General features: G+C 48.9%; 1 protein-coding gene across 8 annotated transcripts in view; it reads left to right on the forward strand.

Moving 5' to 3' along the window:
* Positions 1-22,125, forward strand: part of ATP2B2 (ATPase plasma membrane Ca2+ transporting 2) — a 392,052-nt gene that overhangs the window by 103,262 nt on the left and 266,665 nt on the right. The gene's annotated exons all lie outside the window — the stretch shown is intronic.

Here is a 22,125-nt window from a genome sequence, read left to right on the forward strand (position 1 = left end):
AGTTGTTATTTTCTTACCAAGGAGAGGAAGCCAGGCCCAGAGAAGGCGAGCTGCTGGTGTAGGCTCACTCAGCTCAAGAGGGCCTCAGGGTCACCGGGGCTGAATGTGGGATCTGAGTTCTCCCTGACACACCTCATCATGGTTTCTCACTAGTTCAGGTTTCTGCCTCCTGGCCAATGCAAAGATGGCCTTAAATAGGGCTTCACAGGGTTGAGAGAGCAGAAGGGATGTGGGGGAAAGTGAAAGAGAGGGCGCTGAGAAGAAAAGAAGAAGGCTCAGTTCAGAGAGAAGAGAAATGAAACAGCCCCAAAAGGAAGAGGAGGGAAGCTCTGAGGGGTGGTACCAGGGGTGGCCGCGTTCAAAGCCCAGTTTTGCCAGGAGCTGACCTTGGGCAAGTGCTTTCTCCACCTGCAAAGGGTGGAGTTTGTCCTCCATGTCAGTTTTCCCCCAACTTCAGTCATTTGTTTTTATCTGTAAACCTCCCACGGGATTACCCATTTAGTCTTGTTTTCATCAGTTCACCATTTTACCTGATTATGTTTTAAAAGAAACTTTTTAATGCAATTTAAGTGGAATATAATATCGCTTGTCGTCAACAGGAACTAATCATTAAAATAAACACAAAGAAATAAAAATCATCATATGATTAAATTCCACCTCGCTGCCATGGCCTGAGTTCTGCTCTTTGTCTCTCTGTCAGGAGGGAGAAGGTCAGAGGTGTTAAGGCACATTAACCCTGAGCCTGGTCTTTTCTCCCTGAGACAACCTGCAAGAATGAAATGGCACAGGCACCATGTCCTGACTATGCAGCCTGGAATCCCTTCTCTGAGCATCATGGTCTGAGGGCACGCTCTGTGGAAAGGGAGGGCCAGCTGTCGTCTTAGAACTTTCTAGAATGGCAGAGACTGGAAGAGTTCAGGGATGTGAGCACCCCACCAAGGAGAAAAAAGGGGATGAAGAGTGGGTGGGATTCCAGAACAGATCCCCACATTCTGTGACCAAAGGAATGAGAATTTTTCAGTTCTTTCTGCATTTTGATAAGGGTGGGGAGGGGGCACCGAGGGGGCTTCAACCCAGCACTGCCTCTAGATGCCAGGAGAGCCACTAGAACCTCAGCTCTTCCTCTGCAGGCGCAAGGAGGACATCCTGGGCTCTCTTTGCTGCTGGCTCTCAGGTTGCCCATGGTCACATTCAGGGTGGGGCAGCCTGGATCTTTTTAATCCCATATTAATGAATTATGTGCCCAAGAGCAGGCTTAGCTGGGGGAAATGAAGAAAAATAAGAAAGAGGATAGGGAGGAGGGCCATGGCTGGAAGGGACATGGGAGATGGCTCATAGCGGGGCCCCCTCAGCCCTGAACTCTGGGGGCCTCCGTTTGGGCTCTGCCCAAGTTATGGAATGTGGGTCTCCCCCACAGCCCTTTCTGCTGTCATGTGTGCGCTGCTGTGGGTACATGCAGGCTCCTGGGCATTCCCCTCACCAGGGGCCTTCCCTGCCAGGCTCTGGCCAGCCACCAGCCTTAATGAGGAGGTGCCTGAGGGGAGAGTGGGAGCCAGATTTATACTGAATGACCGAGACACACAGAGAATGCTAGGTTGAACGGATCTTAGAGAACCTTCTAACTCATAGTTCCTCCACAACCAGGGGTTCAAATTGTGACCTCCATGTGTAGATGAGGAAACCAAGGCCCAGCCAGGGGATACTCTCACAGCCAGCCTGGGACACAGCCAGGATGGATCCAAGGCCTCTGACTCAGGCAAGGCCTCCCTCCCTGTGTTATTCCCCCGCTCAGGGGGCTAAGGCTGAATACACCATGATTGGAGCCTGTCCCAGGGACCAGCCAGTGGCTGCCCCCCTTATTATGGGCCCAGGACTCAGGGTATGACCCAACTGGGCTCCTTTGTGCCAATTCTGAGTGTTCCCGGAGTGTCCTGGCTCACCTTGGGCGCCAATCATGGCCTCTGGGGATACCTCCTTTTCTGTCTAGAGAGTGTGGCCACTCTCCTGCCCTTTGCCACACTTGGCACACTATCCCCTCTGTCCTCAGAGATTCTTGAGAGATCTCAGCAGGACGAGCCTGCGGGGCCAGGCCTGGTGCGCAGTAGGCTCACAGTCCCATGGGGGTCTCCTAGCTGGTACCCTGTGCTCGCTGGTTTTGTAGGCTTCAAGAATTTCCAGGTCTTGGAAACTGGGGTGTGACTAGGTGGTGAGTCACAATCATAGACCTGACCTCTTTCTCAGGGACTTCTCAGCCTTGCCCTGCCCCAAGCACTTCATCTGGGCTTTCATATGACCGCCATGTGTTTTCTGTGATCAAACCCCTCATTCCAGCTCATCTCCCTCCCCATGCCCTCACTCAGCCCTATGCAGGGAGGGAAAAGGTTGGTTTTCTGGAAAGCAAGGTGGGTGATCCCCAGGTGCCCACAGGACAGTTGTAGGCAGGCCCTCAACTGGACAGAAGGCCCCTGTCTAAGCCAGAGTCAGCACTGCTCGGTCGGGGGCAGGGAGAGGACGGCAGATCCCGCTGATTGGGAGCCATAGCACCGGCCCTGTCTGGAGTTTGAAACCAGAGGCTTGTGAGTAAATCCACGGCCGATGCCTGTAAGTGGAGCCAGTTCCCACCGTGAAAGGGCCTTTTGTTTTACCCCGTGGTTCCTGGGTGAACTATGATTCCATTTTAATTAAATATGCAGCTGCTGGGGCTGAGCAAGCTGCCCTCACCCTCGGCTCCATGCTGGTCGGGGAGACGACATAGGGGAGATGGAATTTTGATGTCTGGACCCTGTCCAGCCAGAAAATGGTGAGCAAGGGGTGGGCCCCTGTGGCCCCCACCGGCCCCAGACCCTCTGCTCTCCAATACTCTGCTCCTACCACCTGGTGGTTTCTTGCACAGAAATAATTGTTCGGCAAGGCGGTGCAGACGAAACTCTGAGTTGAAAGGCCTGTGGGAAAGCCTAGCCCTAGCTACCTATCCCACCTTCCCCTCGGTTCCGTGTTATTGAGGCTCAAATGTCTTCTCCGAGAAGTCCTCCAGAATCCAGGTGATCTCCTTCCACCCACGTATTTCGTTCCTCCTCACTCAAAAATGATCTTGCTTATTCATTTGAATTCTTGCTTATCGCTCCCTCCCCACCCCCACCCCCTTATAGAACCCGAGCTCCATGAGCACAGGGCTTTGTCTGTTTTTCTCACAGAGTTCTGGCGCAGATCACGTACTCAGTCAGGGTTGAATGAATACACTTAGGTAATACCAGGGGCAAAGACTCTACCTAAAAATGTGACCTAATTTAACTACACGATGCTGGAGCTCCTCCAGTTGGGAGAGGTTCCCTGAGCCCCTGTCAGATTCAGTGGCGTCCCCAGGCTGGACAGTGCTGAGGGTACAGAAATGAAGCTGGCATGGTGCCTGCCCTCAGGGGGCTCTCAGTCCAGGGGGAAGACATTAAATTAGAGTGAGTGGAAGAGCAAGGTGATGGGGGAGCCGGAGGGAGCCCCGGCAGGGAGGGGAAGGCTTCCTGGTGCAGAGGACGATCCAAGAGCATGAGCAGGAGTCTACCTGGGACAGAAGAGCCAAAGGTGAAGTGGTCAGGAGGGCAAGGCCAATTCTGGGAACCAATGGTGAGAAGCAGTGGGAACAGGTGAAGCCCAGGGCTGTGGGGTAGGCAAATATCCATCAAACCCACACCCAGCCCCCAGACTGTGTTGTGAAGGCCATGGGGAGCTACTGAAGGTTATTCAGCAGGGATGGGGAGGTGCCTGAGCTCCATTTTTGAAAAACCCCTCTGCTAGCATCCCAGAGTGTGAACTAAGGCCCCAAGGATTCAGGCTTGCTTCCGCTCCCCCTGGGGAAATGGAATACGATCCTGGGCACTGGGTCCCTCTCTGAAGCCCATTGTTAGTGCAGGCCTGGGCAGAGGGCTGGGGTGGTAGCACAGGGCAGGTGGGATCACTTACCTGTTATCAGATATGCTATTTTATCCCCTGAAGGGGATAAAATAAACATCTTATTAGATCCCTGGCTGAGAGAACAGGTGCCACATCAGCATCCCCTTGGTCTGTGCTCCAGGTCAGAGACTGCATGCAGGTCATCAACTCTGCTTGTTTCTAGGACAGAGAAGCTACCTTGGAAATGCCCTCCTCTTGGTTAAATGCATTTGTACAGTCAGTCAGCAAACACTTATTCCATGCAGACTCAGGTTTCTGTGTGTTTGCTCGCTTGCTTGTTTACTTTGATCTATTCAACCAGAGATCCTCCTAGAGCTTAAGTAGGTGTGGGGAGCACAGGGACGAAAGCTCAAAGGTAAGAATTGGTCTAGAGTCAGTTGAGAATCGTTCATTTTAAATCCCTGTAGTCTCAGGGTGGTGTTCTTTTTTCTCAGGAGCATACATAGTTGAGAGGGGTAGAAGCCACACTTCTTTGTGTTCCCTCCAAAATTTTGTCACTTAAGAACATAAAGCTTGTGACATTAGGCCACGTGTATAACATGTGTCATCACTCTTAATCTTGGTAATAACCAATGAAAGTACTTCAATTACCTCCACTTCACAGGTGAGTAAACTGAGGCACAGTTGATGTTAAGCCATTTGCTCAAGGGCACACAATTTGGAAGCAGAGTAACTGGGATTTGAACCCAAGGACTCTGGCCCTTACATCCTGTTTTTAACCACTACAGCAGTACCGCATCCTTCACGTATCCCTGCAGCACGCTTTGTTTACCTCAAATTGTGCTCAATTCACCTCTTTGTGAGGCCTTTCTGGAATAGCTCTCAGAAAATCCTGTCTTCCCCGAATTTCCGTGAGTCTTTTGTGTTCTGAGGGGTCTCTTTTTCCTGTTTGTCTGATCGCTTACCTTCCTCTGATACCTGCCTTCGAGCAGAAACTGTGTTGTCCATGTCCCTGATCCCAGTAGCCCAACCTGGAGCTTAACCCAGTGTCCTGTTCAAATCGCCCCTAATACATGATGTTCACTCAATAGATGATGTCCTCTTCCTGTTTAATCCTTGTCATGTCCTTTTGAGGGGTGGTAGCTTGAGGGTCATTTGACAGAGGAGGTGACCAAGGCTCAAAGGCTTCAGGACAATGGTGACAATAAAAAACAAACTGCAGCAGCTGAAATGTATGGAGAGTTTACTTATATGCAGTAGATACTGTTATTGTTGTTCTCGTTCAGCAAATGGGGAAACTGAGGCACAGAGCTCTGCCATAAGTTATCCAAAGTCACAGCTAGCAAGAGGTAGAACTGAGATTGAAACCCACAAAGTCTGACTCCAGACCTAACATTCTGAACCATTTTACTTGGCTGCCACACAGCTGGCCAGTGAGGGTAAGGTGGCACTTGCCAAATATTTGGGGATGGTTGATGACCAGTTACTCGTCCCTCCTTTAACTTTGCTCGTGGTTTCCTCCTTCTTTCCTTCTTAACCTAGGGGCTCCCCCTAACTTCCCTGACATGCCAGCAACTCTCTACAGGAGGGGCTGACAGAAGTCCTGAGACACTCTGTGCCTGGGTGTGTGTTCCTATGTGTGTGCCTGTGCTTGTGTGTATGCCTGTGTGTGTGCCTATGCTTGTGCCTGTGTTGTGTGCCTGTCTGTGCCTGTGTGTCTGTCCCCATGTGTGTGCCTGTGCCTGTGTGTGTACCTGTGTGCCTGTGCCTGTGTGTGTCCTTTGTGCCTGTGTGTGTGTGCCTGTGTGTGTGCCTGTGTGTATCTGTGCCTGTGTGTCTGTGCCTGTGTGTGCATCTGTGTATGTGTGCCTGTGCCTGTGTGTTTGTGCCTGTGTGTATGTGCCTGTGCCTGTGTATATGTGCCTGTGTGTGTGTGCCTGTGTGTGCCTGTGTGTGTGCGCGCCTGTATGTGTGTGCCTTGTGTGTTTGCCTGTATGTGCCTGTGTGTGTGTGCCTGTGTGTATGTGCCTGTGTATATGTGCCTGTGTGTGTACCTGTGCCTGTGTGTCTGTGCCTGTGTGTCTGTGCCTGTGTGCCTGTGCCTGTGTATACATCTGTGTATGTGTGCCTGTGCCTGTATGTATGTGCCTGTGTGTATGTGCCTGTGTGTGTGTGCCTGTGTGTCTGTGCCTGTGTGTGTGTGCCTGTGTGTCTGTGCCTGTGTGTGTGTGCGCCTGTATGTGTGTGCCTGTGTGTGTTTGCCTGTATGTGCCTGTGTGTGTGTGCCTGTGTGTATGTGCCTGTGTATATGTGCCTGTGTGTGTACCTGTGCCTGTGTGTCTGTGCCTGTGTGTCTGTGCCTGTGTGCCTGTGCCTGTGTATGCATCTGTGTATGTGTGCCTGTGCCTGTGTGTTTGTGCCTGTGTGTATGTGCCTGTGCCTGTGTGTATGTGCCTGTGTGTGTGCCTGTGTGCCTGTGCCTGTGTATCTGTGTGTGTGCACCTGTGCCTGTGCCTGTGTGTATGTGCCTGTGTGTATTGCCAGTGTGTGTGCCTGTGCCTGTGTTTGTATCTGTGTGTGTGCCTGTGTGCCTGTGCCTGTGTGTATATGCCAGTGTGTGCCTGTGTGCCTGTGCCTGTGTATCTGTGTGTGTGTGCCTGTGCCTGTGTATATGTGCCTGTGTGTGTGCCTGTGCCTGTGTGTATGTGCCTGTGTGTGTGTGCCTGTGTGCCTGTGTGTCTGTGCCAGTGTGTGTGCCTGTGTGCCTGTACCTGTGTGTATATGTGTGTGTGTGCCTGTACCTGTGTGTATCTGTGTGTGTGCCTGTGCCTGTGTGTATGTGCCTGTGTGTATGTGCCTGTGTGTGCCTGTGTCTATGTGCCCGTGTGTGTGCCTGTGTATGTGTGCCTGTATGTATGCCTGTGTGTGTGCCTGTGTGTGTACCTGTGTATGCCTGTGTGTATGTGCCTATGTGTGTGTGTGCACGCATGATGGCCTGTGGTGTGCCATGTGCCCTGGTTTGCTAAGAATTCCTCATAGAGAGTGTGCCTGGGGGAAGCCACGCACCTCAGAGCTCTCTCTGGCTTCCTGCAGCCTCCTTCGTTTGAGAATGAAGATTTTCTTGTCTGTGTGTTTCTCCCATCCCTGGGCTGCTGCTGGCAGCTGACTGTAGAGTTCTCATCTTAAAGGACAGAGAGAAGTGGCCCTTCAGAATAATTTGAGCCCCTCTTCAGGAAACTCTGGTTCTCTTTTGAAACTAAGCCAGGGAGGAGCAAATGGCCAAGGAATTCACAATCCTGTCTGGGACTTTTTGTTTTCCTTTTTGAAGAAATATGAGCTCTTTTGATTGCTACAAAAGTGATGCTTAACCATTCTACAGTGACAGCTTCTCCCTCTACATCTGTTATATGGGGCATGCTACTAAAAATGTTTTAAGAACTTTGATTTCAAAGCCTTGGCATCTTCCTTGAAGAAATCAGAGACACAAAAAAATCTAAATTTGTGGTCACTGCATGAGACAGATTATGAAGTTTATTCCTTCAGCAAACATTTATTAGGTGTCTACACTGCACATGATGCTGGAAATACAGTGATGTTCATACCCACAGAGTCCCCGCCCTCATAGAACTTTGGTTCTAAATAGGAGAGAAAGAAAATGCACTACTAAATCAACTCAATTGTTGCAGATTGCCATGAACAGATCCCTCCCCTCCCACCCTGACCTGGAAGCCATTGAAGGGCTGGGGTATTCTGCTGTAAGTGGGTCTTTAAGATGCTGGCAGGTGTCTGTGCTGGGGAGAATATAGAGCAAGTTGATGTGGTTAAGTGAATAGAGGCTAAGCCTGGGTAGGCAGGGAGGGCTTCTCTGCAGAGGGGACCTTGGAGCTGAGAGCTAAGTGACAAGTAGGCAGCTTGCAAAGATCTGAGAGGAAAGAATTCTAGGCAGAGGACTCAGTCAGTGCAAAAGTGCCAAGTTGAGAATGAACATGGTGGGTTCCAGGAGCAGCAGGGAGGCTGGTGTAGCTGGAGTATGATGCTCAAAAGGGACAGCAATGAAACATAAGGTCAAATTGCTGGGCAGGGGCCAGTTCATATAGAGTCTTGTAGGCTATGGAAAGGAGTTTGGATTTTATTCCGTTGGGCAGAATTCATTTGTGTGAACTAACAAATGATGTTTGAATTCAGAAAACGAGATAGAGTATGGTCATATTTACAGGTGGCTCTCAAAACAAAATTTTCAAGCATCAAGTAAATAAAATTTTGATAAATGTAATATCCTTAATGGAAGGCAGCATGGTCTCTTTATATGAGATGTGGCAACTGAGTGTAATGATCACCAGGGTTAAGTTTCAGCACTGAGATTTCTTAGCTGTGTGACTTTGGACAGGTCATCTACTGTTTTTGAGCCTCTGTTTCCTTATCTTCCCTGTGAGGATAATAGTTTCCTTACAGGGCTGTTGCAAAGATGGAAAGTGATAATGCCACAAATAATTATTTTATAAATTGGTGGGATGTATCTGGAAACATGTATTATTCCACTGAGAACTCTTCACTAAGGTACACCATACTAATTAGGACCTTAGATTGCACCTAGGAGAGGAGATGCCCACTAGAAATCACAAAGTTTTAAACCTTAAAATATCCCAACTTCTGGAATATTGAAGAAGGCTATCTAACACCCCGCTTCATGACCTGAGAATCTCCAGCACACCTTCTTCCCCCAAAAGGCCTCCAGATATCTGACAGTGCCCTGTAACTAAAGGCTCACTTACAGCAGCAGATGCCAGCCCGTCAATGGCTTCCGGGTTGGAGTGGGAGGGATCTGTCCAGTGTGGGTCTATGAGAACCTAGGAATGCACTGAGGTCATCATCCTGGAGCCAATCGACTCAGAGGCACCTGGAGCTCTCCAAAGTCCTGATCAGCTGGGGATTCCCGAAATATTGCAGTTCTCTTTGAATCGGTCTGTCTCCAATTGCATTGGTCTTTGAATTTGATTGTAGTTGCTGCATCTGGACTGAGTTTGAGTATGTGGGAAAATAACTACGTTTGATATCAGGCAGACCTAAGTTGAATCCTCTAACCAGCTGGTGACCTTAAACACCTCAGCTTCCATTTCCTCATTTATAAATTAGGGGTGATAATACCTCTTTCTTTTTGCCTGTGTGGATTAATGAGCGAAAGCATTGAAAGAATCTAATACAATGCCGGACAAATATAGATGCTAATTAAATAGATGTGTAGCTGCACAGGCAGTGAACTCTCAGAGAGAGCCTATTCTAGGCCAGGGTATTGGTAATGAGAGCATAGACTCTGGGGTTCCTCAGATCTAGTTCAAATTCCAGCTCTGTTTTCTCATGGCTGTGAATGACTTAACCACCATAAGACTCAGTTTTTTCCTCTGTAAAATTGGGCCAATACTGCAGACTCAATAGGGTCTAAGAGCTAGAATTTAGTAAGTGCCCAATGGAAACTTATGGATTTTGATTATTATTATTATTTATTTTACTTTAGGTTCTGGAGTACATGTGCAGGTCATGCAGGGTTGTTGCTTAGGTGCATACATAACCAGGTGATTTGCTGCCTCTATTCCCCCTTCATCTATATCTGTCTTTTCTTCCCATGTTATCCCTCCTTACCCTCCCCCATGACCTTCCTTTCATTTTCTTTTAAAAATAGAATTGAATTTGGCATCCATCTTTAACTTAATGGCAGGATTATGATGCTTCCCTGAGCCCCATTAAAAGAGATTGCAAATGTTCTGGGCAGAGTGGTTCACGCCTGTATTCCCAGCACTTTGGGAGGTCAAGGCAGGTGGATTGCTTGAGCCCAGAAGTTTGGGACCAGTTTGGGCAACATGGCAAAACCTCATCTCTACAGAAATTAGCCAGGCATTATGGTGGTGCGTACCTATAGCCCCAGCTACTCAGGAAGCTGAAGTGGGAGGATTGATTGAGCCTAGGAGGTTGAGGCTGCAGTGAGCCATGATTGTGCTGCTGCACTCCAGCCTGGGCAACAGAGCTAGACTCTGTCTCAAAAAAAAAATTGGGAGAGGGGACAGTAAATGGGAAGCAAACAGTCATGTTCCAGGGTGGCAGTGGGAAATGAAATGAAAACTAACTTGTGTTTGGGTTGAGCAGACAGGGCCACTGTGGGAACGCCATCAGTCTCAGGTGAGGTGGAAGAGGCGTGGCCACGGGTGTTTCATGTTCATGATTACAAGATAAAGATCCATTCTCAGAAGGGACAAGGCCCTGAAGATATGGGAGAAAAAGAAACGTCTGCAAGGTTTATTACTCAAGTTTCCATTTTCAATGGGAAAGAAGGAGGACATGCTGGACCTTTGCATGCCTGGAACTTTTCTAACAGAAAAGCACAAACCTGGGATGGGCAGAGTCTCTGTGGGACAGAAAGGAAGGGGCATGGGTATGGGAGTCCCCCAGGCTTGGCCTCTGATCCCTGCTCCACCACATAGCTGAGTGATTTTATTTATGTTTGACTTATAATTATAGATAATTTCAAACATATTGAAAAAATCTTGTCTCATCTTTCCGCCATCCACTTCCCCTTTTATTGTATTATGGTGAGGCAAATCATCCCAGGGGCATTCAGTATTCACCTCTCTTAGTCCTGGCCTCCTAAGCTGCAAATTGGAGATGGTAGAGATACCGAGAGCACTGGGAAGATGCAAGAAGAGAAGGATCAAGTCTTTACCATGGCTGTTCTCTGTGTCTGTGAGTTCCCTCTTCATTTCAGTCTTCCACGTGGTTGATTCCTTGACTAGTGCAGGCCTCAGATATCGTCTCCACCTTGAGGTCCTCTGATCTGCTTCCTGCTCAAATTTAGCCTCTGCATGCAGAGCAACCTTCTAGAATTTGACCCCTATTATTCTAGATGCCCCTCACCTTTGGGTATCTTGTCTCAGTCCCTCTGGTCTTCCCTGATCCCTAGTTGATGAAGATGCCCTGGTCATCTTCAACTGAATTGAAGGTCAGTTGAAGGTCAGGAATTGAAGGTCAGGAAACATGTATTTCTATGGCACTGCTTAAATTGTCTTCAGCAGTGCAAGCCTAAGCTCCTTCTTCTGGGATCATACCAATTTGGTGTTATAAAGTGCTTTGCAAACTTGAATTATCGAAGCTGTTAGAATTCTTGGCATTGTGCTATTCATCCCTTTTGAAGCAAGTTTTATAGGAGAGGATTATCGCCATTGAGGAAAACAGAAATGGAGCAATAGGAGAAGCTGAGATCAAGGAAAGGTGTGTTTTTAAGACAGGTAAGCACATGCCATGCTTGGAAGTGGTAGATCCATGGATCCGTTGAGTGATCCAGTGGAGAGAAGCCCAAGGGATAATTTGGTTGGGAGAGAGCAGGGGCAACACTGCAGTGAACTCTGTGCAAAGCTTTGTTCTCAGTGACCTTTGGTCTCAGAGGCCTTGGGGGTCAGCTAGTGTGTTTGAACCTGATCGTTAAATCAGTGGGACCATTGGAGAGTTTTGAGCATGGGGTTGGCCTACTCGTGCCTGCTGTATGGAGGACAAATTGATGACCGCAAGTCCACTTGGGAAGACCCACAGAGTGCGTTGTGGAACACAGAAGAGAAGGGGTCTGTGTGTGCTCTGCACTGAATCCCCAGTGCCTGCACTGACTAAGGAGTCAGTTACACGTTCACGGAAGACCTGTTTATAGTGCTTCAGGGATGTCCACTGTGGGGGGGTAATTCATGGTGGAAAGTCCAGGACAGATCTTCTTCTCAGAAGGATGAGTTGACTTAGGGGTCACCAGCACTGTGGTTATTCCAGTTGTGGGCAAGCAGGGCATTGCTGAGGTAAAGCACGTGTAGACCAGGAGTTATAAGCTTACATACCTACAGGGACAGGGCATGGAGACAGGGAGGTGCTTTTAAGCCTTCAACAGGAAGTTCTCACCTGGTGTCACCACTCCCCCACTTGTAAAGTGTGGGGACTATGAGGTCAGGGAGTCCAGGAGCTGAGCCTTGTGTGAGTGGACATGATCAGCTGGCTTTTGAAACTTGGTCCTCAGCCCTCAAGTCTTGAAGGCACATGCACGGGTGCACACGCTTCAGGCTCTCCCTCCACCCTGATGTCATGAGCACAACTGGCCTCCTTCCTCTTCAAGGGTTTTATTAGGCAGGAAGAGTGCCTTGGGTCAGGAGAACCCACAAAAATCCATTGCTCCCATGGCCCTAGGCAGCCACTGAGAGTAGTCTCCCACTAAGAACAACACAGAGTGAATCCAAGGCAGCTGTGCCTCCTTCTCCACGTTGAAGGGGAAAGGCTGGGCTGCCATTGCATGGGAGGCAGGCTCCTACTAGCCAGGCAACCCAGGGGAGGAAAGGATGGCCCAGGGGGGTGACCCTGGAGCCTTTAGCAAGGCTGAAGGGCACTCTAGAAGGTTTTTATTCTATTTTTAAAAATTAAGAAACAATTTTCATACAGGAAAACACACCTCTTTCAGTGTACAGTTCTGTGAGTTCTGACAAATGCATGCAGTTGTGTAACCACACCCTAATCAAGGCACACAGCCATTCCATTACCCGCCCCCCATTTCTCCCCCATTACTTTGTGGTCCTCCAAATCTCTGGCAATCACTGATCTATAGATTTGCCTTTTCCATAATACCATTGAAAAATTGAATCATATCAAAAATCAAATCATATCAACATAAGCTTTGGGCCTTGCTTCTCTCAACACAGTGGCTAGAGATCCAATTGCATGTATCAGTAGTCACTTGCTTTTTCTTACTGAGCAGCAGTCCATGGGAGGGATGTGCCAGAGATAGTTTATCCGTTCATCTTATCGTCCATTGAGAGACATTAGGACTGTTTTCAGTTTGGGTAATGATGAATAGAGCTACCTTATATTTTGTGTGTGAAATAAGTTTTTGTTTCTCCTGGGTAAATGCCTAGGGGTGGGGTTGCTGTGTCATGTGGTAGGGTTATGTTACAACTTATGAGAAACTGCGCACACTCTTTTTCAGAGCAGGCATTGCAATTTTATTTTCCCACCAGCAACAGATGAGAGTTCCAGTGGTTCCACATCCTCACCCGCACTTGCAATTGTTGGCAGTGTTCAGTCATTCTCATTATTACTTTAGCCATTCTGACAGGTGTTAGGGACTTTTCTAAGTACCTCCTAAGTGCTAGTCACTGAGCTAAGTGCTCTAAGAACAGGATTTCATCAAGGGCTGGGTCTGTGATGCCATTTGGAAAACTGAGGTCCACAAGAGTCTCTGAGATCCTGTGGGACAAGGGTTGGTCCTGTGTTTGGAAACTTGATTGCCTGATCCAAAGCAGAGCCTGTCCTGCAGCGGCATTCTTTGGGGACAGCATTAACATACGCTCACATAGCAGCAGAACTGGGTTCAGTGACAGGCTCATCTCTTCCAGTGTTCTAGCACGCGTCTTAGCACAACCATTTCTAACCTGTCTCCTCTGATGGGCTGTAAGCCCTCATCGGGGCTGTACCTTAGTCATCTCCATATCTCCATGCCTGGGAAAGACTCAACGAAAGTTTACTAATGAACTTACTAATGAATGAGCCTATGGAGAGACCAAATTCCACAGTGAGTCTCTATTCTTCTGGGACTCTGACAGCCTCTCTGGGCTACTCCCTTTATCCCCTAGAGAAAGGATGGGCAAATGTGAGTGGCTGGAGATCAGGAGGACCAGGCCAAGGGAGTACAGCTCTTCCAGCAACATCTCAAAGGAAGCCCACCCTGACCCATCCCCACCCACAGGTCCAGGTCCTCCCAGTGACTGGAGTCCCAGAGCCAGATGCACCCCCAGCCAGGTCTGTGGACTTTGTCCCCTTGTGTCTGCCCAGCTTATGCCCTTGAAAGATATCAGGATCTGGGAACCGTGATACCAGCCCCAGATTCCTCCTAATATCTAACACACAGGCTCACGCATCATTGCCAGCCGCAGACAACTCTCTTTGAGAATCCAGCTGGAATTGAAATATAAAAGAGAGGCTATTTCCAGTTGGAGCTATTTCTAGTTCTTTTCTTCCTGAATTTCCAATCACTTAACCTTTCAGAGCCACACTTTCTTCATCTGTAAAAATGGGCATAAAAATCATCTCTACCTCTTAAGATTATGGTAGAGACTCTATGAAATAGTGCCCGTCAATCACTCAGCAAGGGAGCCCCAAAGGGAGTGCTGAGTGGGTGCTGGGTGAGAGATATGTGGGCTGAGATCCTTTCCTCCAGAAATCCATGCTTCCCTCCATTCTGGTGGATACTGGTGGAGTCGGGCTGGGTGAGTCCAGCCCAGAGATAGGCAGAGGATGTGGTGTGCTCTTGTGTTTGCCTGTGAAGCAGAGTCATGTGTATGGCCTCAGTGCCCAGACATGGAACTGCTGCTGTGAATTGTGGAGCAGGCAGCCATCAGAAGGTGTCTAGGGATGTGGAAGGGGTTCACAGATATTGGTGAGTGCCAGCTGCTCGGCACTGGAGACAGCATACAGTACGACTGATCCTTTACAAACATTCTCTCTCCTCCTCTAGACCAGCAAGCCTCAATAGGGTGACTTTTACCCACCCTTACCCCTAGGGACATTTGGCAATGTCTAGAGACATTTGACCATCATGACTAGAGAGGTGCTGCTGGCCTCCAGCAGGTAAGGGCCGACACACAGGGCAGCCCCACATCCAGAATTTTCCAGCACTAAATGTCAACTGCACAGTAAGATCCCAGTGCTGAGCATGGCACCTGAAATTCGGTGAACATGTGGTAACTAATATTTGAATGAATGAATTTGCAAAAATACATTTGTATCCATAAATAAGTAAAATCCATGGGGGGTGCTCCTCAGTGTACCAGTGGCATGGGGAGATTACTGAAGATTCTTATTTTCCTCTATTTTTTTTAAACTCTCACTGTGGATTTGTGTTGCTTATATAATAAAACTTTTATTTAAATGAAGAAAACTCTGAATAACATTAGGAAGACATAAAATGTGAACTGAGTATATCTAGTAATAACATTGATTCACTTAACCAATATTATTGATCTCTGGCTGTGTGCCAGGCTTGTTTCTAGACACTGAGAGCATGACAGTGAGGGAAAACAAACACACACACACACACACACACACACACACACACACACAGAGAGAGAGAGAGAGAGAGAGAAAAAAACTTGCCCTCTTGGAGCTTATGTTCTAGCAAAAGGAGACAACAAAGAATTAAGCTAGGTCCAGCGTGGTGGCTCATGCCTGCAATCCCTGCACTTTGGAAGGCCAAGGCGAGCAGATCACTTGCGCCTGTAATCCCAGCTACTCAGGAGCCTGAGGAAGGAGAATCGCTTGAACCGGGGAGGCAGAGGTTCAAGATCGAGCCACTGCACTCCAGCCTGGGTGACAGAGCAAGATTGTGTCTCAAAAAAGAAAAAAGAAAAAGAACTAAACTCAACAACCTGTATTTCTCTATCTGTACATATATATTGAGACAGGGTCTCATTCTATCGCCCAGGGTGGAGTGCAGTGGCACGATCACGGCTCACTGCAGCCTGGACCTCCTGGGCTCAGCTGATCCTCCCACCTCAGCCTCCTGAGTAACTGGAACTAGAGATATGTGCCACCACACACAGCTAATTTTTCGTTTTATTTCTGTTTTTGTTTTGTTTTGTTTTTTGTAGAGATGGGGTTTCATCATGTTGCCCAGGTTGGTCTCTAACTTCTGGACTCAAGCAACCCACCTACCTGCCTTGGCATCCCAAAGTACTGAGATTACAGGCTATGATATTTACAACACAACAGATTATCTGGTGGTGCTAAGTGTATGAGATAAACTAACCCAGGGTCAGGGCCAGATGTGAGGGAGAATTGGGGAGGGCTGTGTAGCTGGTCAGGGGAGAGCCCGCTGAGGATGTGGTATGTGAGCAGGGACCGGAACAGAGCTGGGGAGTGGGGTGTGACAAAGGGGTTCAGTCTGGATGCTGGGTGTATTTAAGCAAAATGTGAACCACCTTCTCTGGAATGTCTTCGCCAAGCTTACAGGAATGGCAGGAGTTCTTGCTTTGGAATTGCAATCCATCCAGATGCTCCCTCTGACCCCTCTGAGGAGAGGCTGGTGGCATGTTTCTGAGCCATGCCTCCCTCTGAGAAGGGGCCAGAAGGATGCACAGCCCTTTAAAGATGGGATCCTCATGGGTGAAAGCAAAGATTCTCTCGAAGAACCTCAGAGGTTCTCCCACTGGGTAGACAGACTGGTGCCAAATCCCACCACTTCCCAGCTGTGTGACTTTGGGAAGGTCATTTAAACCCTCTGAGCCTCAGTTTGCTCATCTGCAAAATGGCAAAAATAAGATCTGCCTCTTGGGATGATGGAGACTCTGATGAGCTGACCCAAGGAAAGCTCCTGGCCTGGAGCCTGGCACCTCGGGGGCTGGCAGGGTGCCCTTCCTTTCTCCTCTGCTCTGCTCCCAGCATCTTCCTCTCATTCTTACTGATGACTTGAATTAAGGGCCCTAGGTTACAGATGTGGAACAATGGAGTCTCCAATTCCACTTTTTTCAAATCATAATAGAGCAAGGACATAACTGGGTAAAAATGATGACATCATGGCTTTGGTCAGAAGTAAACAAACACCACTATTTATCTCCTCTAAAAATATCTTTGACTAATAAAAATGACCCCTAAGGGGACAGCACTACAGGAGGGGACACACAGCCTGGGTGAAGGCGGGGAGGAAATCAGTGTGTCAGCAGCTGTCGTTGAGCACCTACTCTTTGCCAGACTGGGTTCTAGATTGGAGAGAGGAGATACCCCATGAATAAACAGAGAGCTTGGAGAGTCTATGTTCTCATGTAGCTTATATCTAGAGACAGAACAGAGGTAACTTGTAAGCAAATAGAGAAGTTAGTTTTGAGGGCACTACCAAACAGAGTGATGTGATGGAAAATGATGAGGCGGGAAGCATTAGGGATGGGGTGAGGGGAAGCCTCTGATGGAGGAGCCCCGGCGCTGAGCTCTGAATCACAGAGGGAGGAGACACGCATCTTGGGGAACATGTTTCAGGTAGAGGGAAGGGCTAGGGCAGAAGCCCTGAGCAGGAGCAAACTTCCATGTTGGTGAGACAGAAAGAAGGCCGGTAGAGAGTGTGACTAGGGAGGTGAGGCAGAGGAGAAGCTGGAGAGGCGGGCAGAGTTGGGTCTTGCAGGCCAGCAAATGGAGCTCTCACTGGGTCCTAATTACAGTGCACATCACTGGAGAGATTTGATCAGAGGTGTGGTATGATCTGACCTGCGCTTGGAATGATCCATCTGGCTGCTGTGTGGGATCCAGGCTACAGCAGGGCAGATGTGTGAGCCAGAGAGAGTTGTCGGCATCCAGACCAGAGGTGATGGCACCTTGGACCTGGGTGTGGCAGGGGAGAATGGGAAAGAGGTCAGCTTCAGGATCTGTTTGCAGACAGCGCCAACAGGACTTGCTGATAAGTGCAAGGAGTGCAGGAGCAGAGGGGTCTAAGAGAGCTTCCTGGGTTTTGTCTGAACTGGGAAGATGGTGGCCATTTGCTAAAGTAGGAAGCCCAGGTGAAGAAAAAGGCTACACCGGGTGAAACTGTGTTACACTTGGGATGCCTGTTAGATATCCCACTGTGACACCGAGTAGGCAGGTAGATATTTGTGTCTGGAATCAGGAGTGAGTGCTGGGAAGTGGTGGAATGGGAAGTTAGGGCATTAGCAGTGCCCAGAAGTGGAAAGTAATTAAGACGGAGTTAAGACAGGAAGTTCGGGAAATGCAGCTCCTGTGAGCCGTGGCTGGAAGGATATTCTGTGAATATCAGTCACGAGCAAAATGTCCCTTTGCCTCTGGAAAGAGCGGGCAGCTCAACTCTGTGGATGTTCAGGACTGTGACCTGTGCTTCTCCAGCACATGCAGTTCACCACCGGGTATGGAAGCGCCCATGGGTGTGAGGATGCACCTACAGAGATCCAGGGTGGTACCTGTAGGACCTCCACGGTTGTAGATCGACACCTGTGGGCTGGGTCATGCCAGCAGGAGAGAACAAGAAAGTTCCCAAGGTAAAGCCCTCTCTGAACTCAAACTTCATGTCCCAGGGAACAAGCTGGACTCCAGGTGATCCCACTGTCTTGTGGGAAATGCCTCCGCAGCCTCATCCCCTGCCTGTTCTCCTGGTTTCCATCCCTGCCAAGCTGGCCTCTGCCTCTGTCCTCTGCATTCTTTCCTTCCTTGAGCTTTCCTGCAGCCCCTGCCTCTGCCCCTCCCACCCCATCTCCACCTGGGCAGCTCCTCCTCTGCCTCAAGTCCAAGCTGAAAGCTCCCTTCCTAGCAAGTTTCTTTGGCTTAATAAACACCATCCCTTCAGACTGTCCCTTGCAGGAAGGCAGTGGCTATGTCTGCCTCACTCGCTACAGCGTTCCCAGGGCCCAGCAAGCAGCAGCCGCCTGGCCAGTGATAACTGCCTTGAATTTGCCAAGGAGCTACCATCAGAGTCCTGGGCACAGCATTCTGTTTGCTTTCCAGTCTTTGTTGAGTTGTTACTGATGGTGGAAGTCGGAGTCCCCTGTAACTCCCTCCCAGCCCCATGACAAGACATGGAGCTTTTGCATTTGTATTGGCCCCTTGCAGTGTAAAACGGCGTACAACCCACCGGCAGCAGACCTGGGTCAGTCCGAACCCACCAGACACAAATCCTGTTCATTCTGTAGTATCCTAAGGCCTTACTTTTCTCATCTGTAAATTGGGAGTCATTAATTCCTTCACAGCGGGGATTAAATGGATGGCCTTTGCAAAGTTGCCTAACATTCATGAAGTATATTTAAAACAACTTGCATCTTTTGCAGTCAGCCACCTGAAATGATAAATTCCTGAATGAAATATGGGATCAGGGCATGGAGCCTCAGATCCCAGCACTCTCCCACTGGGTGAATGAGACAGGTCCCAGGTCAAGGACCTAAACCTGCTCAGGCTAGGAAAAATAGGGCTAAGGGTCAAGGACCCAGCTTTTCCTTTATGAGGCACTGTTTGGATATAGTGCAAGGTAGGTGGAATACTCCACAGGCACTTTATTGGGAGTTGGGGAAGGACTGAAAGAAATAATTTGTTTGTGGGCAGGCTGTCTTATTTTTGTTGTTCCCTAAGCACTTGACCATCAACATTTCATTACAACTGCAAGCATCAAACAAAATGCAATTCTTCCCAGCCATGGGACTTCGAGGTGTCAGGGCCAAGATACCACAGCCTCTTTGCAAGGGCTTCAGGACGCTGCACAGTCTTAATCATATCGCGTGCTCCTTTAGCCCAGCAGTTGAGCGAACCGAGGTCGTGATGAGAAATGCGTAAGAACCTTCTGAAATAAAGCAAATGCAGAAAGCAGGTGCTTGATTTAAAAACAAGCAAATTTGTTAGAGATCAAGGGCCTGCTGCTGACGTAGAAGTTCAGCTGGGTTTTATGACTAGTCGTTAAACATTTACTAAGTACCTACTGTGTGCTGCGCATAGTGCCAGGATAAAACTGCCAGGGGGTGAGTGATCCATGCTGCTGGATGCAGGATGAATTCTACCAGCCAGAGCTATGCGGTGTGGCTTTCCTTGGTGTCTTGCCTCTTTCTCCCTCTGACTCCCAGCCAGTCCCCTGGTAGCCCATCATACCCCAGGGCCCTGCCCTTCTCCTCGATCACCAGGCTCAGCCCCCTCTGGGACTCTGCACTATTTCCTCTGCCTCCAGCACTCTTCCCAGATCTTACTGGCTCCTCCCTCTCATTCCATTCTCAGCTCAAACATCACCTCCTCTGAGAGGCCCTCCCTGACCGCCTGCAGACATTCTGCCCCTACCACAGGTGCAGGAGTCTCTCCGTCCCACTTTCTTATTTTCTCCAAAGCACATATAACTCTGCAATGATCTCAATAGTTTATTCATCTCCGTGTTCATCATCGGTCTCCCCTCTGGGACGTCAGCCCCAGAGCCCGTCCCTGGATGGTTGCAGTACAGGCAGGTAGCAGGTGTCCCTGTGCGTTTGTTGAAAGAAAGAAGATGTAGAATGTTTCCCTGAGGACCCCCAGTCCAGAGAGGAGCAGACAGAACAATGGCTGTCAACTTGGGTGTTGAATCAACGACTTGCAAGGTCTGTCTCCAACTCTCAGTCACCGACATCCTCAGCAGCCCCTGCAGCAATTCTGGCCAACACCAACAGAGCCCAGGACCCCCAACAAACAACGACCCCAAAACTAAGGATTTTTCTGTGGACCTGGTTGCCACACAATGCTGCTTTGGAACAGGGAAGGTATTTTTAAATGTTCTTGCAAGTGCCAAAGTATGTCTTGTTAAAAATAAGGTTTGTGTTCATTGAAATGCCGTTCAGGTTCGCCGCTCTGCCGCAGTGTTTAAATTAACCACATTGCGCGCCCAGCGAATTCTGACCAGTGGGGGAATCATTCGGGGCGAAAAAGTTGAGAGCTGATATTTGCTGAAGTTGGATCTTATTTGTGCTCTGTGTTTACCTAACAAACCCTTCTCTAGCACTTACTCTGTGCCAGGCACTGTTCAATGTGCTTTGCAAATATCCATGCCTTCAGCCCTCACTCAAGCCCATGATGCTCCCCCATTTTACAGATGAGGAAAGTAAGTCATGGAAAGTTAAATTACTTGACCAGGGGCAGATGGATTGTGCCCTTGGGGGAGTTTTTGCTGACATTTTGGCCAAGGGAAGACGTTGTTTCTAACCAGCCCTGTGAAAAGCTATGCACTTTTACTTATGTCCTTTTTAGGGAATTCAGAATTCCTTGCGATGCCTAGTGAGGAATTTCCTGCAGCATTTCTCTTCTCCTCCTGCCTGTGGACTTGGCAGCCTCTTGGGACCCTGCAGATGAATCGTCCACAGGCATCATTTTTGGAGTGTCTCTCTGCAGTTCCCCATCACCCTGGCTGCTGGCCAGCCCTCCCCGGCTGGCTCGTGCCCCTGCCTTGCCCCAGTTGTCTGGCCAACCCTTCTGGATTTCCTTCATGAGCTCTTCCAGATCTCTCATCTTACCATCCCCACCATCCGGCTAAATCTCCTCTCCCTGAATGACTCAGCTCAGATACCGCCTCTTCCCAGAGCCTCCTCGCAGGGCTCCTCTGGCCCCATTTACCCTCATCTTCAGAACTTCTCTTCTCTTGCACTTGTGGAATCTACTTGCATTGTGCAAGCTAGTCCTGTTGTGTTTGCAACAGAATCTGTTGCAGAATTATAGGGACATGGCATGGTGGGTTCAAATCCTGGCCCTGCTGCCCATTGGTTGCATGACCTTGGGCAAGTCCCATCATCTCTGGGCTTCAATTTCCACATCTGTAAAATGGGCATAACAGTAGTCCCCAAGCTCCTGTAGGGTTGTTGTGAAAATGTGACAAAATAATACATGTAAAATCTCATAGCCTATACTTAATCTATGACAGGGGTCAGCAAACTTCTGTAAAAGGCCAGATTAAATATTTCAGGTCTTGCAAGTTGGATGACTCCAGTCACAATGATTCAACTTTGCTATATAGTATGTGAAAACAGCCATGAACACACATAAATGAATATGACGGTATTCAAATAAAACTTTATTTACAAGAAGTGATTGAAGCCTGATGTGGCCACAGGCTGTAGCTGGCCATCACCTGGTCTGTGGAGAAACCTGTATGATCTCTGAAATGTCATAAAAGATCAGAGAAGAGAGAGTTTTCACCTCGCTCTTAGGCAGGAAAGTTTCTGTGAAGAAGAACAAGGCGTGGGAGCAAGGAGACAGGGAGGGGGAGGCAGGGAGGAGGGGCTGCGGACAGGGATAAGGCCCAAAGATGAGGAAGCAGAGGAGGGTGGTAAGGGAGGAGCCACACTGAGCATTGCGCAGGGGTATCGTGGGAAGGACCGGAGGTGTCGGTTGGGACCAGGCCAGGCTGACCTTACACGCCACCCTTATCCACAGAATCACTGCTTCCCTCATGCAACAAGTATTTGCTGAGCACCTACTATGTGCCACACACTGTTCTGTGTGCTGAGGCCATAAGAAAAGCAAGACACACAGAAACCCCTGCCCTCGTAAGAGCTTCGGTTCCAGTGGAGCAAGGAAACTGAGGCCCAGAGAGGTCAATGACTCCCCCAGGGTCACATAGCTGGCACACAAGTGTTCTTTGGTTTTTAGAGCATTGTGCGTTTCCTACTGATATGTTAAGTTGAGCACAGGATTTGGGGTCATACTGACCAGGATTTGAGTCTCATCCCCCTGCCATCCAGC

Source organism: Aotus nancymaae, unplaced genomic scaffold (assembly GCF_030222135.1).
Source record: "Aotus nancymaae isolate 86718 unplaced genomic scaffold, 86718_ANA_hifiasm-v0.15.2.pri h1tg000046l, whole genome shotgun sequence".
Classification (NCBI taxonomy): Eukaryota; Metazoa; Chordata; class Mammalia; order Primates; family Aotidae; genus Aotus; species Aotus nancymaae.